The sequence below is a fragment of the Macaca mulatta genome, chromosome 10 (genome assembly GCF_049350105.2).
Source record: "Macaca mulatta isolate MMU2019108-1 chromosome 10, T2T-MMU8v2.0, whole genome shotgun sequence".
Taxonomy (NCBI): domain Eukaryota; kingdom Metazoa; phylum Chordata; class Mammalia; order Primates; family Cercopithecidae; genus Macaca; species Macaca mulatta.
This window is the reverse complement of record NC_133415.1, coordinates 82,075,094-82,090,658: the sequence shown is the minus strand read 5'-3', so window position 1 is coordinate 82,090,658 and position 15,565 is coordinate 82,075,094. Positions and strand designations below refer to the sequence as shown.

At 46.1% G+C, this 15,565-nt stretch overlaps 1 long non-coding RNA gene across 1 annotated transcript in view; it reads left to right on the top strand.

The window, feature by feature from the left end:
* LOC107000450 (uncharacterized) overlaps nucleotides 1-11,425 on the top strand; it is a 60,350-nt gene extending 48,925 nt beyond the window's left edge. Inside the window, exon 4 of the long non-coding RNA XR_013399769.1 lies at nucleotides 10,840-11,425. This is a non-coding gene — a long non-coding RNA (uncharacterized LOC107000450). The remainder of the gene's footprint in view (nucleotides 1-10,839) is intronic.
* The last annotated feature ends 4,140 nt before the right edge of the window (nucleotides 11,426-15,565 follow it).

Sequence of the window (15,565 nt, the reverse complement as noted above, 5' to 3'; positions counted from 1 at the left end):
TTCCGCAACTTCCTTTACACACACACACGTAGGAGGAGGCCAGGAGCAGCCTTCCTCCTCAGTCTTGGAGAACCTTGCCATAAAGCTCACCCTCTCCTGGGCTCAGTGATGCACCAGTCATGGTGCCGGCCCTGTGGGCAGCAGCCTGGGGGGTGGGTACCATGGCTCAGCCAGACTCACTTGGGCTTAGATCCCGACGCCACTGCTTCCTCACTGTGTGACAAGTGATGGATACTTCACCTCTCTGAGTGCCTGAGTCATCTTCTGAAGACAGGATGATGCTGCTACCTTTTATACAGACGTCAGGGCTCATTCCAAAACTCTAGCATGCTCCCTTCCCTGCACATCCTCCGTGCACAACCAGTCTCTACTGCAGATCTCGAGGTGGGCAAAAGGCAAAGAATAAAGAAAAGGAAATACTTAAAACAACCAGTCCTCAAATCATTCCATTAGGTAGGATTCAGGAAGCACAGGGTGGAAGATGGAAAAGTTATGAAACAAAGCCAGCATTTCTGAAGGGCTGTCTGCTACCAGGCCCCATTGTAAACACTTGACACGGATCAACACCTGATTCTCCCCACCATTCTGCCATTAGATGCAATTCCTGCCCCCACCTTACAGAGAAGGAAACAGAGGCTGGGAGAAGTTAAGTCACTCGCACAAAGCCATGTAACTAGAAAGTGGCAGAGCACAGCCTGATCCCAGGCAATCCGACTCCAGGCTTGTACCCCAGCCATGAGCTGCACCGCGTCTGAGTGCTCTGCTCCCTGCTCTGCTTCATGCACGGAGCTCTGTGTGCGTTCTCTAGTCCCCTGTCGGCCTGGAAAGGTGGCGGCAGGCAACATGGATCACTCAGGAGGACTTCAGTGGAATTAAGTTCCGGTCCTCTGGTCAGCATCAAGTCTCCCAAATCACTTTTCATGCTACAATGTGTCCAGCGTGAATGTCCACACCGGGGCTGGGTGGGCGAGCGCGTGAGAGACGCCCACTGCCCAAGCCATCTTGTTTGTGCCTCGCTGCTGCAAGAGGGAGTCAGGAGCTGTGCTCATTCTCTCTCTCTCTCTCTCTCTCTCTCTCTCTCTCTCTCTCTCTCTCTCTCTTTCTCTTTCTCTCTCTCCCTCTCTCTCTCTTTCTCTCTCTCTCTCCATCTCTCTCTCTCTCTTATTCTTTTATATTGAAACATCCCAATGTACCATTCTCTGTGCTGAGTCCTTAGGGCTTAACACAACTTTGCCTTCTTTGTCCTCACCATCCAGGTTGAAGAGCAGACATAGGAACAGCCACTCACAGCAGTATGGCAAGTAGGGGCTAGGAGGCCTGGAAAACTGTGGGAACAGAAGAGGGGCTCCCAAGCCAGTCTGCTGAGGAGTTGGGGGAAGGCTTCCTGGAGAAAGTGAGCATGAAACTGAGGACTGAGGCACAGGTGGGAGTTTTCCAGGCAGAGGGCAAGAAAGGGCATCTTGGGCAGGGGGAACAGCTCAGGCAAAGGCCTAGAAGCAAGAAGAGTTGAGTGGGATGGTGGGGTAGTCACTCTTGACTCCCCCCTTTCTCTTGCCCTGACACCTCCTCAGCACATCTTCACTGCCTCTGGCTCTATTGCCTGGGCCCCCAGTCGCTATCACTTCTCTCCTAGATGGCTGGCTCCTGCCTCTGCCCTTACCCATCCTAGTATTCGCTCCTCAGCAGCCAGAGAGATTCTTTTAAATGCAACTCAGGCCAGGTGATGTGGCTCATACTACTGTAATCCCAGCACTTTGGGAGGCTGAGGCAGGTGGATCACCTGAGGTTGGGAGTTCAAGACCAGCTTGGCCAACATGGTGAAATCCTGTCTCTACTAAAAATACAAAAATTAGCCAGGGATGGTGGTTGGTGCCTGTGATCCCAGCTACTTGGGAGGCTGAGGCAGGAGAATTGCTTGCACCTGGGAGGCAGAGGTTGCAGTTGAGCGGAGATCATGCCATTGCACTCCAGCCTGAGTGAAAGGAGTGAAACCTTGTCTCAAAAAAAAAAAAGCAACTCAGATTGTACTTCACCCCTGCTTAAAACAATCCAGTGGTTTTCATCTGACTTGGAAGAAGGTCCACATGCCTCACTTGGAGGGTCTGCTCTCTGCTGACCTCCTGTCCTCCCCACTTCCTGTAGTTGCCCTGGCCTCCCTGCTGCTCCTCAAACACACCAAGCACGTTCCTGCTTCGGGGACTTTGCGCTTGCTGTGTCTTCTCTGAGGAACACACTTTTCCCCATATTCCTTCCATCACTGCATCTGGTTTTGGGCTTAAACGTCACTTCCCGAAACAGGTCTCTTCTGCAAAATCTATGTTCCGTCCCTCTCCATCCCTCACCTACCTCTGTCAGTCTCCACAGCAATTATCCCTCCCTGATGCAATATATGTATTGGTTTATCTGATTATTGCCTGTTTCCACTGGTGGAGAGTAAACTCTAGGGAGGTAGGCCTTTTGTCTTGCCTGGCACATTGTGGGTGCTCAGTACACATTCGTTGAGTTAGTGACTAAGAGAACAACAAGTGGTTCAGTGTGGCTGGAGCACAGAGTGAAAGATGGGAAATGGAGAAGTCACACAGGACCCAAGGGCCATGTCAACATAGCACTTTATCTGAAGCGCATTTGGAGGCTGGAAAAGGTTGGCAATGGCTCTCCATGTGGACAGAGAACTCAGAGATCTGGAGGGAAGTTACTCAATCATTTAATCTGGCTCATGAGCATTTCTTGTTGCTCTGGTGCTGGTGATTCAGATTCAAATCCAACATGATTCCTACGCTCAACAAGCTCACAGTCCAGTAAGGGATATCTGTTGTCATAAAACGCCACGGAGTGGGTGCAAAAGCAAAGCAATGCAAGATACGAGGCAGCAGTGATGTACTCTGTCTGGGGATCCCTGAGTAGGTAAACTCTGAGGTGGGTTTTGAAGGATTAATAGGAGTTTGCCAAACAAAGATGGGTCTCCTAATGCATCTCAAAGAGCCAATGTCAAAGAAATGGAGACATTGAAAACTTCATGTGTTATGACTGGAATGTAAAATGGTGCAGTGCTATAGGAAAAAAAATTTTGATGGTTCCTCAAAATGTTAACCATAGAATTACCATATGACCCAGCAGTTTCATTCCTACATATATACCCAAAATAATTGAAAATAAGGACTCAAACAGACACCTGTACACCAAAGTTTATAGCATCATTATCATCATCATCATCACCATTAATTTAGAGACAGTGTTTCACTCTATCACCCAGGTTGGAGTGTAGTAATGTGATCACAGTTCCCTGTAAGCCAGCTTATTTATTTATTTATTTATTTATTTATTTATTTATTTATTTATTTTAGGGACAGGATCTCATTATGTTGCCCAGGCTGGTCTCAAACTCCTGGCCTCAAGTGATCCTCCCACTTCAGTCTCCCAAAGTGCTAGGATTGCAAGTGTGATCACCATGCCCCGCCTATACCAGCATTATTCACAATCAGCAAAAGTTAAAAACAATCTGAGTGTTCATCAACAGAAGAATAGATAAACGACATGTGGCAGATGCACATACAACAAATAATTATTTAGTTATAAAAAGGAATAAAGTTCGGATCATGCTACAGCTTGGGCAAACCTTGAAAACATTACGCTAAGCGAAATAAACCAGACGCAAAAGGACAAATACTGTACGATTCCACCTCTATGAGGTACCTAGAACAGGAAAATTCAGAGAGAAAGAGTAACATTTATCAAGAGCTAGGCGGAGGGGAAGAGGGGAGTTATTGCTTAAATGGCCCGGAGTTTCTGCTTGGGGTGATGAAAACGTTCTGGTAGTAGACAGTGGTAATGGTTGCAACAGCATTATGAATCCACCAAACTACCCACTCCCAGTGGGCAAAATTTCACCTTCTTTCCTATTTTGCCTCAGCTGGCAGCACAACTTCCACACTCTAAGCTAATAGACATTGTCCGTCTACTTGGTTCCCATCGCTCTGCTAGTTTGTCTCTATGTATTATTATCTCATTTAATCCTCATAGCAAATCAACAAGGTAGGTGCTATTTTTGCCTTCATCTGCCAGAGGAAGAAACTGAACTTAGAGAGGTGGCCAGTTGCCTGAGGTCATACAGCTCATAAATGGAATAGACCCCAAGTTCCTCTGACTGCAAAGACCATGCTTTGCACTACTACCTCACAGAGGCAAGCTGAAACCCAAAAGCAGCAAATGCATACATGCTATTATCCACTGAGAGTCACCCTGCGCCAGGCAGAACACTAAGAACAGGGATACATGATCTTTAGTAACCTCTCAGTAGCCCAGTTAGGCAGGCACTGTAAGTTCTACTTTGCAGATGAAGAAACTGAGACACTGAGAGGTGAAATGACTTCCCAAGTAGCACAGCAGGACAGGGACAGAGTCAGGACTCACATCAAGGTCTGTATAGCTCCAAAGTCTGTGCCCCTTTCTGCTTTGTCACATCCACCCATGATGCTCCTCTGTCCTTCCTAGCCTTCTGGGACCAAGACCTGAACAAGAATTTGACCAGCACATGGTAAGGAGGGACACCTGTTTACTGAGCACCTACTATGTTCTAGGTCCGGACTACAGGCTTAACATTTATGATCACGTGTCTGGAACATGCACCTGACCTCTGCTGCCAGTCGAACAAGAGGTCAGTGGCAGGACTGGATGCCTGGTCTAGACTTCACTGGGTAATACTGTGAAACGCTTTTAGCCCCCTGCAAAAAAAAAAAAAAAAGAGAGAGAGAAAAACCTTACATCTCAAATCTAAAAATCTAAAAATCACTAAAATCTAATCACAGCCTCCACACATCAAGTCTCTGCTGGTGCCAGACACATCTCCTAAACTATCTCATTTAACCCTCACAACAACTCTAGGAGGTAAATATCATTAGCTCCACTTTGTAGATGAGGAAACCGAGCTGAGGGCTCAGTCACTTGTCTGAGATTACACAGAATGTGTTATAGCTGGGATATAAACCCCAGTCTGTCTGCCTCAAAAGCCAGGGCTCTTTTCCCTCATCAAGCTACCTCTCAAACACCACCAGCTCCTAATTCCTCAGCAGCAGCCTGGGCATCAGCAAGAGGATAGACCTGCCCAGAGATCCTGGGTATTTGATCTGAAATAAGACCCCTCGGCCGGGCGCGGTGGCTCAAGCCCGTAATCCCAGCACTTTGGGAGGCCGAGACGGGTGATCACGAGGTCAGGAGATCGAGACCATCCTGGCTAACACGGTGAAACCCCGTCTCTACTAAAAAATACAAAAAAAACTAGCCGGGCGAGGTGGCGGGCGCCTGTAGTCCCAGCTACTCAGGAGGCTGAAGCCGGAGAATGGCGTAAACCCAGGAGGCGGAGCTTGCAGTGAGCTGAGATCGCACCACTGCACTCCAGTCTGGGCGACAGAGCAAGACTCCGTCTCAAAAAAAAAAAAAAAAAAAGACCCCTCATCTAAGACCTGCTCCTCATGATCCCATGAGCCCCATAATGTACCTCACTCTGAATAATAGCTCTGTATGCCAGGTAAGTTTCTTTTTGCCAAAGCGGGAGTTAAATTGCTTTTTTCTCAGTCATAAATCTTACAGTTTCTCCTAAATCCTATTGAGCTGAAAAATTGTGTGGCCTTTTCTTTTTTTGTTGTTTCTTTTTTTTTTTTTTTTTTGGCACAATCTCAGCTCACTGCAAACTCCGCCTCCCGGGTTCACGCCATTCTCCTGCCTCAGCCTCCCTAGTAGCTGGGACTATGGGCGCCCGCCACCATGCCTGGCTAATTTTTTTTTTTTCATTTTTTTAGTAGAGACAGGGCTTCACCACGCTAGCCAGGATGGTCTCGATCTCCTGACCTCGTGATCCGCCCGCCTTGGCCTCCCAAAGTGCTGGGATTACAGGCATGAGCCACCGCGCCCAGCCAAATTGTGGCCTTTTCTGTATTAATTCCACAAAACACCTGGAGTATGTATTACAGGCCAGGTTTTCTGCTAAACACTCAGCTGCATGACTGAGATGACCCAGTTCCTATCCTCTGGGGATCACAAGCTGGCAGGGATGATAGCAAGTAAACAGTACTTCCAGTAATTTCAGCACCACCTGGACAGGGCTGAGATACAGGTATGGATATACAGAAGTACCCAGGCTAGTCTGTTCAATATGGGAAGTCATCCTGGCGCTGGAGACCAAGGCTGGGTTTTGAAGGCTGAGTAGAAGTGCTCCATGGTGATCAGAAATGGTTCTGTGCAGCCGAAAGAAATCATCCAGGCTTTTTAAAGCAAAAGTTGATTTAACATAGGGGATAAGGAACTCTAAAAGGTGCTAGGGGAGGGAAGGTGCTGGAGGAGTCAACAGGGCCTCCGTAAATGACTCCCAGAATGCTACCTGACCAACCAGGCGTGCAATCAGACAGTCAGGCAAACGGGAGACCACCCCTGCAAATAGTGAGTTCAAGAACTTACTGTCACCCTTGAGTCCAGGGATCTGGAAGCTGGGGCTGGGGAGCCATCAAGACATCATCACAACTGCCTCTCAACACCCATGGGGGTGGCCAGACTCTGAGATGCTGCTGCAAACCCCCCCATGCTGCCGTGATGGCTCTTGCTGGAGGAAAGAGCCACAGCAGCAGAGAGATGGCCTCTGTTTCAATTCCAGAGTCAAATCTCATACAGCCTAGATAATTGACAGAATATAATCAACATCGAGAACTTTAGCTGCAAGGGAGGCTGGGGAAAATAGTTTTCAACTCCTATCTCTGCAATACAGGAAAGTGCCCCAAGGAGAAGAGGGGGCGTGGATGGGAATGGGGGCTGAGGCCCAAGCAGGTGCATCCCCCACAACTGGGAAGGAAAGGAGTGAGTGCCCTAGGCCAGGTGGACACAGATCTTGAATTTCCTCTTCTGTCTCCCCACAGAGGCCCTTTTTCAGGTCAACAATCCCCAGGTGGTATAGGGACCACCCACAAAGACCCCACCCCTGTGGCCCTGTCAGAGCAGGAGACAATGAATCCAGATTCTCACTTCTGTGGTGAGGAAATGGAGGTGCAGAGGGAAGACTATTGTCTTAAGGCCACACAACTCCATGGGCAAGCGGGGCCTAGAACCTTGTTCTCCCTTTGTGTTGTGCCTGCTCTGCCATCCTCTTCTTCACGTTCCGGGGCTGGAGTCCGGCTGGAGCTAGGGTAGTGGCTGGTGTAGGTGAGGAATTGCAGTCTGGAGAGGGGAAAAAACTCAGCCTCTGGTGTCAATTATGCCTGAGTTCTCCTCCGGGCTCCACTCCTGCTAACTGTGTGACCCTGGGCAAGTTACTCAACCTCTCTGAGCTCCAGTTGCCTCCTTGGTGAAATGGACATAGAGAAAAGCACAGAGTTGTCATGAGAATGGCAGATGCTAAATATAATGAAGCATACAGTAGGTATTCTTGAAATGGGAGCTGATGTGACTGGTTCCACAATACTACTATTAATTATAAACTGCTATTATTATTAACAGTAACTGATCCTCCCCGAATTGAAGATGAAAACTTTTTAAAGGTTTTATATGTGGTGTAACCTCACCGCTTTTTATTCTCCTACCTCATTAGCGGCATCAAAAGACCCGCACTGTAACTACTTCCATTATTCTAGCCCACCTGCATTTGCCAATTTCTAACTAAACATCTAGGATTCCTCCCCTCATAGAGATCCTCACCCAGAGACCCACAAGTACCCACAGACCAATATACACAGATTCACACCAAACAAACATACATACACCTGGTTTTGAACAGACACACACAAGCATGGCCAAATACACAGACCCTCACTAGTACTCAGATTCACACACAAACTTACAGAAGCACAACCTCACCCAAATACACACAGACAAACATACACAGAGAGAAACAAGAGCAGCACTCATGCAAATACATCCTTCAACACGCACACTCCACACCCTCCCAGTTTTGTGACACACTCAGGAATATTAAAAGTTGTGGGGAACGGAAGTAGCTGGTAGCCTTGCTTCTGAGTTCTCTTTAAATAAATGGTCAGTGACAACTCAGGACTCCTTGGAGCCCTCGCTGAAGGACCTTTATCAGCCTAAAGCTGAGCCTTCAGCCTGGGTCCCATCTCAGATAAGATCATTAATTTTCCATTGTAGCTTCTCTCTCTCTCTCTCTCTCTCTGAGTCATCTTTACAAGCCCCTGAAACAATGGCATTTAAGGAGGGAGCTTTCTCAACACCCCAAATCCATACAGAAAGGTTCAGCTTCCTTGGTAAAGCATTTACATGTTGGGTAGGGTGCATGGAGTGACATGGTTTTCACATTTGAGAAAGGTGAGTGGGAGGGAATATCAGACAACCGCACAGTGCAGATCATCATTTAAATACAGTCCCCATGGGGCTCGCTGGCAGCATTAAAATTGCTCCGTGCCTCTGTGGGGGTGTCACAGAACAGCCTCTCTCCTTTGTTCTGCTTTACCACAGAAAGAGGCAGTGTGGTGCAGTGGAAATACCCTAGGGCTGAATCCTAGGATTCAAGTCTGATCCATCATTTCTGGCCTGTGTATAACTAACTAGGCAATTCACTTACCTCTCTGAGTAATGATGTTTTTATCAATAGAATACAGTGATTAGGAGCAATGAAGGGCTCCAGAGCCAGACTGCCTGGCTTGGCCCTGGACTAGCTGTGTGATCTTTGGCAAGTTGCTTAATCTCTCTGGGCTTCAATTTTCTTATCAGTGAAATAGAGGAATAACTTCACTTTCCTCATAGGGTTGATGCAAGTATGAAATTAATATATGTAAATGCTTAGCACAGTGTCTACTGCATACTCAGTGATCAATAAATGATAGCAGGTGCATCAGTAACTGTCATTTTGTGTTTTTCATATTCCAGACACCCTGCTTTGTCCTCCTCAAGACCTACAGGATCTGGTCTTCGTGTCCCCTAATGTCTAATCTGCTCCACTCACACTGGCTCCCTTTCTGGTCCTTGGATATGCATATTGTTCCCATCTCAGGGTGTTTGCTCTTGTTGTTGCTTCTAGTTAGAAAGCTGCCTCCCTTAATATTTGCATGTCTTATTCTCTCAATTCATTCACATCTGTGCTCAAATGACACCTCCTCAAAGAGGTCTCCCATGATCACCTTATCTAAAAGACACCTTATCTATCATCATCTATCCTCTTGCTTGGAATTATTCTACACATTTGTGTACTTGTTTATTCTTTCTCTCATCCACTAGAATGTAAGTTTCAGGAAGCCAGAAATCTTGTCTTTCTTGTACTTGACTGTATAGCTGTAGCTCCTATAACAGTTCCAGGCCATGGGAAGCACTCAATAAATATTTATAGAATGCATGAAATAAATGTGGGTCAAAATGAAACACTTACTCAGTTTCAGCCTGTTAATCCCAGACCTATCTCTCTTGGGCTACTGTATACCACATATATGACTCTACCATATACATCTGAGTATCTGAGTCAGAACTTCCACAGCCCGTTCTGACTCAGAGCTGCCTACATTCTTGGGTGACAGACATGGATGAAAGCAGCTGGAGAAGGCATCGATGACTGCTGCCTTTTCCTTGCCCAGGAAGAATCTGGAGAAAGAATCCACCATTTTTTCGGAACACTTTAAAATAGGACTTTATGGGGCTATGGACTCCCAGTATCCTCTCCCTCCCGCCATTGTAGAGATGTTCATCCTGCATCACCTATCTGCCCAGTGTTTCCAGTTAGCAAGAAATGCCAAGTGGGGACATCTGGAAAAAGAAATATCAGCTTTGGATTCCACGAGCGGCAGAATGAAGATGTCACTAATAGTCAGTGAAAAGCTGGCTCATTCTTCCTCTCTTTATTCACTTCCCCTGGGCTCCATTTTCTGCCTCAGCACCTGCGCCGCCTCATGCTCGGGAGCAGGAATTTGGTTTTCAGTACCACGGACAGCGATTGGCTTGCAGCCGGGGAGTCGAGGAAGCCAGAACGTGGGACTTTGATGCAACCAAACAAATGTTTACTGAGCACATCCTGGGGGCAGGCATACTGAAGAATACAGAGATTTATGTGGTCTTGACCTTTAAATAACTTAATCTCTTCGAGTCATCAATATTCCTAAATTGATACAGCTAGGGCAAGGCCCCAAGCCTCCTGATATTTGGAAAGTGGAGAATCAAAGGGAAAATGTTGCCCTTCTCAAATGAATTTATGCTGTGTATTTGCATATGTTGTATAACACTCTCATTATACTGCCACCCTAAAAACAAACAACAAAGCAAAAAACAGGTACTGCAATGTTCTATTCACCATTATACCGCAAGTACCCAGCATGGTGCATGGCCCACAGTAGACACTCAATAGGTTTTTAATAAATGTGTGGATGAATGAATCCTCACAAAATCCTATTTTACCCATTTTAATTTTACCCCGATTAATTTTACCCCTATTTCCTAGATGAGAAAACTGAGTCTCTGAGAACTCCCTTCTCATGACAGCTATTAAGTGGCACAGCTCAGGTTTGAATCCAGGACCTCCGAATTTCATGCTGTGCTTGTCAAGCAGAGCCACTTAACTATGCGCTGGGCACTCTCAGAGCCTAGAAAAGGCGCTAGCTTGGGAGAGGCTGATTCTAACAATAGCACTGACTCACTATTCAACCTTGAGGGAATCATGTTTTTCTTTCTGGCCTCAACTTCTCCATATGTAAAATGGAAAAGGAGATTGTGTGGCTAAGGGCTCCCCTCCCCACTCCACAAATGGCTTGTAAGGTGCTCCCTCGAAGGCTTGGATCTTGCATCTGTTGCAGCTGGACAACGCGACCAGCAGGGGGCGCTACAAAATGAATTTAAAACATCCTTCCCTTGCCTCCGCAGGGCGTCAAAGGAGAAGTGTATTGATATCCCAGCAGACCTCAAAATCCTTTTTCATCTTCCTGCTATAACCAGAATATGTGCGCAAGCAGTGCAGGCGCTCTTCTTTTTAGAGTGCAACAAATGAACTTCAACCCCTCTCGAGAAGTGAGTAAAGAGGCAGCCCTAGGACACAGAGACAGTGCAGTAAGGCTGCGGTGACTTATCGCCCAGGAACCCACTGATTGAGTAACTTTGGATAAAGCCTCGAGCAAAGATAACTGTTTAAATGGCTGCGGCAGCAGAAAAATCAGTTTGGCTGATTGATGTCCTGGGTTTCTTGTTAGTGGGTGGCTTCCAGCCATGGCTCTGCCTCAGCTCCCAGAATTACTCTAATAAGTGATTTGCTCATCCCTAACTCTTCCCAGGGGGTGGGGAGAGGGAGCTGAATCAGCCCTCTCACAACCCTGATTTGGACTTAATAGGGGACTAGTGGGCATTGGTGCACTGGGGGCAATGTAGGGAGAGAAGCAGATTTGCCAGGCTTGGCAAAAATATCTGGCTCCTGCCTGTGGGTGTGGAGGGGAAAATAAAGTCAGAAAAGAAGTGATTGCAGAGTGAATGTCTTTCAATTCTTTGAAAAGAATGTAAATCAAATGTGTCACGAAGGCTGTTTCTGTGACCAAATCCTAGTCATTGAAATCTAGATTGACCAAAGTGGGTCTCCAGATTGAAGGGCAGCAATGGGGGAGCTTGGGAGATGTTTGTCAGGGAGCCTTACTCAGTATAGGAGTCACCTGGGATCATCAGAAGGGAGCAGGCTCTGCAATTAACCAGACCTTGATTCAATCGTGGCTCTACCATTGACTGTCTGCAAGGCCTGAATCGAGTTGCTTCATCTTTCTGAAACTCAGCTTCCTCATTTGTAAGATGGGAGAATACTAATAATATATCAACTGTCTCAGCTCTCTATTCTTGCAGATTAAACCACATTAACACTTTGTGGAATAACAAAGCAATCACTCGATTGTGCTCACAGAGTCTCAGATCAGAAATTTAGACAGGACATAACAGGTATGGCTTGTGTCTGCAGCATGATGTCTGGGGTCTCAGATGGAAAAACTCAAATGGCTGGGGGTTGGAATAACCTGAGGCTTTTTCACATAGTCCCAGGCAGGGTTGCCTCAAAGGCTGGGTTCAGCTGGAACAATGACTTACCTGTGGCCTCTCCAGCAGGATTCTAAAAGCTAGTGTTCCAGTGAACAGGCGGAAGTTGCATGACCTTTTATGATCTAGCTTTGCAAGTCACATAGTGTCACCTCCTTTGCACTCTGTTGGTCAAAACCATCACAAGCCCACTCAGATTAAGAGGAGGGGACATAGACCCTATCTCTAAGTGGGAGGAGTGTCAATTTAAAGCCAAGTTTGAAAACTACCACACCTGCCATGCATGGGTATTACAAAAATTAAATGCCAAGTACTTGACAGCAGCTACTACTCCTGTTCCCTCAGAGGATCAAACAGTTCTTGGTGAGAGCTTTTCATAATTCTTAGATAAAATCTATACATCCTTACCTGGCCTACAAGGCCTGGCATGCTCTGGGCCTGATTTCTTCCCTAGCTTCTTTCGGCCCATCTCATCTCTCAAATGCTTTGCCATGTGCCTTCCTTCAGCAACTAAAAGGCATCATGCTCCTTCCCAACTGCCAAGTCCCTTTGCTCTGCTGCTCCCTCTGCCTGGAACACTCCTTGCTCATTTCATGGCCTGGCAAAAATTATGTATACCTAGGCCACTGCTTCAGGGAAATCCTTTCCAATTCTCCAGACCTATATCAGGACCCCCTTTATATGCTGTTAGAGAACCCAGTACTTTTACATCATAGCACTAATCACAATCACTATATAATTATTTATCTAACAGCCCTCCCTTGCCCCATGCTCTACGTGACCACCATCATGTTAACTAATAGACAGGGGCCCCTGTCTGTCTTGTGTTCTCAGCACCTAGCACAGAGAATAGCACAGAGTAGGTGCTCATTAAATATTTGCTGAATAAAGAGTGAATGGATGATTAGGCCACCAAAGCTTTGTGTTTGGGCTGGAATCACATTTACTAAGAGTAATTAGCTCAAATTAATCAGAGACCTGGTTGGCTTTGATGTCACCATAGGGCTTACTGGTATTCCAGGGAGAAGATTTGGGTATTGAAATGAGACCTCCTGGGGTACACTTTTGAGGGTTGGTCTTCTGGCGAGGCCGCAATAGCTCCCATCTCAGTTGTTACACTCAGTACTCCCTGGGACAGCAGAGAATGTAGAGGATGTCTATCTGAACTCTGTAAGGTGCAGCAAGAATTTTGGTGTACTAATTCATCTGAGCCCAGCTTCTTTTCATCCAAGTGGTGCCAACAACACCAAAAACATTAAATAAATAATTAAACCATAGAATTGTACACACTTAACACACTCTGTGTGCTAGGCACTGTGCCAGGCAGTAAAAATACTGTGAGAATGAGGGCAGACATATCCCCTGTTCTCCTGGGCCTTACAGTCAAATGGGGAGAAAGATTCAAAGCAGATAACTAGAGAATAGTAAAAGTTACATAACACAGGCATCCCAAGGACCTGTGAGAGGACAGGGATGGCAACCATCCTACCTAGGATGGTGGGGGAGAGGGGTTAGTTAAGGAAAGCTTTATTGAAAAGGTGATATCCAAACAAAGATCTTAAGAATGTATAGGCAGTATTAGAGAAGGTGACAAAAAGGAGCTCCAAGAATGGGAATAGTGAAAAGCACTAAAGGAGAAAAATAGCATGGCTTTGTCAAGGAAGTGCAAAAAGTGAGTGAGAAAGAGTGGCACAGGATGAGGCTACAGAGCAGGCAGAGGCCCTAGAATTAAGGACAAACTCTTGGCCATGTTAGGGAGCTTGTATTTTATCCTGAGAGCAATGGGAAGGCACTGAAGGATTTTGAGCATGGAGGTCACAGGTTTCAATGTGGAAAACAGGTTATACGGGAAGACACTGGAAGCAGGAAACCAGTTGGAAGGCTGATCATTGTCCACACAGGAGGTAATGGTGGCCTGTACCTGAGAGGCACGATGGAGTAAGAAGAAATTGGCAAGTTCCAGGGATGCCTGGGAAGAATAACAATGATTCGTTTTAAAATGAGGAATAGAGGAAACAGACGAGTCAAGGAGACCTCCAGAGTTCTGTCTTGAGCACCTGGATGAAAGAGGAGTCAGAGTCTCAAGAATAAAAACAGGTTTTGGCAGCGGAAGGTGATGCGCTCACCTTTTCATGTATCGGGCTGCAGGTGCCTGTGAACACCCATGTGGAAATGCTATGCTGGTCCTGGAATAGCCTGGTCCTGGAATTCCCTAAGGATTTGTCTTTATTTAGGGAGTGGCCGGAGTTATGAGGAGAGGGTTTCATTTTGGACAAGAGTCTTCTTAAAACTCAAAACCTGACCGAATCTTCTGAGTTCTCAAATCCAATCAGCTTCCTCTGGGATCAGCTTAGGATGCAGACAATCTCCTGGCATGTGCCTGCCCTGTGGTATAAGAGAACACGGTGTAAAGAATCAGACACTAAGGGCTCTCATTAGAACTGGAAACTGAGTTCTCTCCCAGTAGATGTATTTAAGCACAGGCTTCAGAGAGCTGTTGTACAGGAGACTCAAGTACTGGATAAGGAATCAGAGCAGGTGACCTTTAAATACCCTTAGAGCCTTGACCTCTACTTATTGTAATTCTCTATCTGCCACCTAAAAAAAAAAAAAAAACTAAAAAACTAAGTAGCTCATTATCTCACTCGCCTCATCTGCAGAAGAGGGTGCAGAGTATGATTTCAAAGAACTCTTCTAGTGTGGTAACTACAACTGTTTTTTCAACAGCCTCATGTTGATAGATCCCAAGGGCCCTTCTCAGTTCTTATCTTGACTGATCCCCTACAAGTATTTTACGCTGTTAATTACTCTCTATTTCTTGACTCATTCTCTTTCTGGGGCTTTTGTGACAAAGAACTCGCCTGTGTCTCTAAGTACTCCTCTCATTCTCTTCCACGGGTTCCTCTTCCTACCTGTCTTTTAAAATGGGCTTCTCTTTTCTTCTCTCTTGACACATTCTTATTCCACAATCTCATTCACCACCATTGCTTCCATGCTCACGAGAGGCATACATATCACTCAAAACTCTTTTACTAGACCTGATCTCACCTAGTTTAGGAAATAAAAAAATTATTGGCACAAGTGATTGAGAAGTCTGGAGACCAAGCACAGATTGACTATGGGCTCAAACAATATCCCCTAGACTGGCTAGGGATTCTCATCATCCTCAGCTTTGGGTGCTCACCTGCTGATGTATGGCTCGCTCGCTCTCTCTCTCTCTCTCTGCCACTTACCCTCAGAAGGCAGCCGAAGAAAGGGATCTAATAAAGTAGTCTATGTATCCCTGGGCTTATCTCTGAAATAAGCATATATGCATCCAATCCTAAACATATACCAAAGACTTTGAGAACTGAACTAGAGAACAGACCACCACCAAGATCCCAGGCTGGCCAATGGACAATAAATATATGCAGAATACATCTGACTAGCACCAGAAATCCGTTGAAAACTAAACTGATAATGAAACTACAGCCCACAGAAAGTGGATCAAAACTTGTAGCCCAAAACTAAGTGGGTCAATTTCCTGGCTAAAAATAATAATAACAATCAGCATTCTATATAGGATTTAAACAAATATGAGACC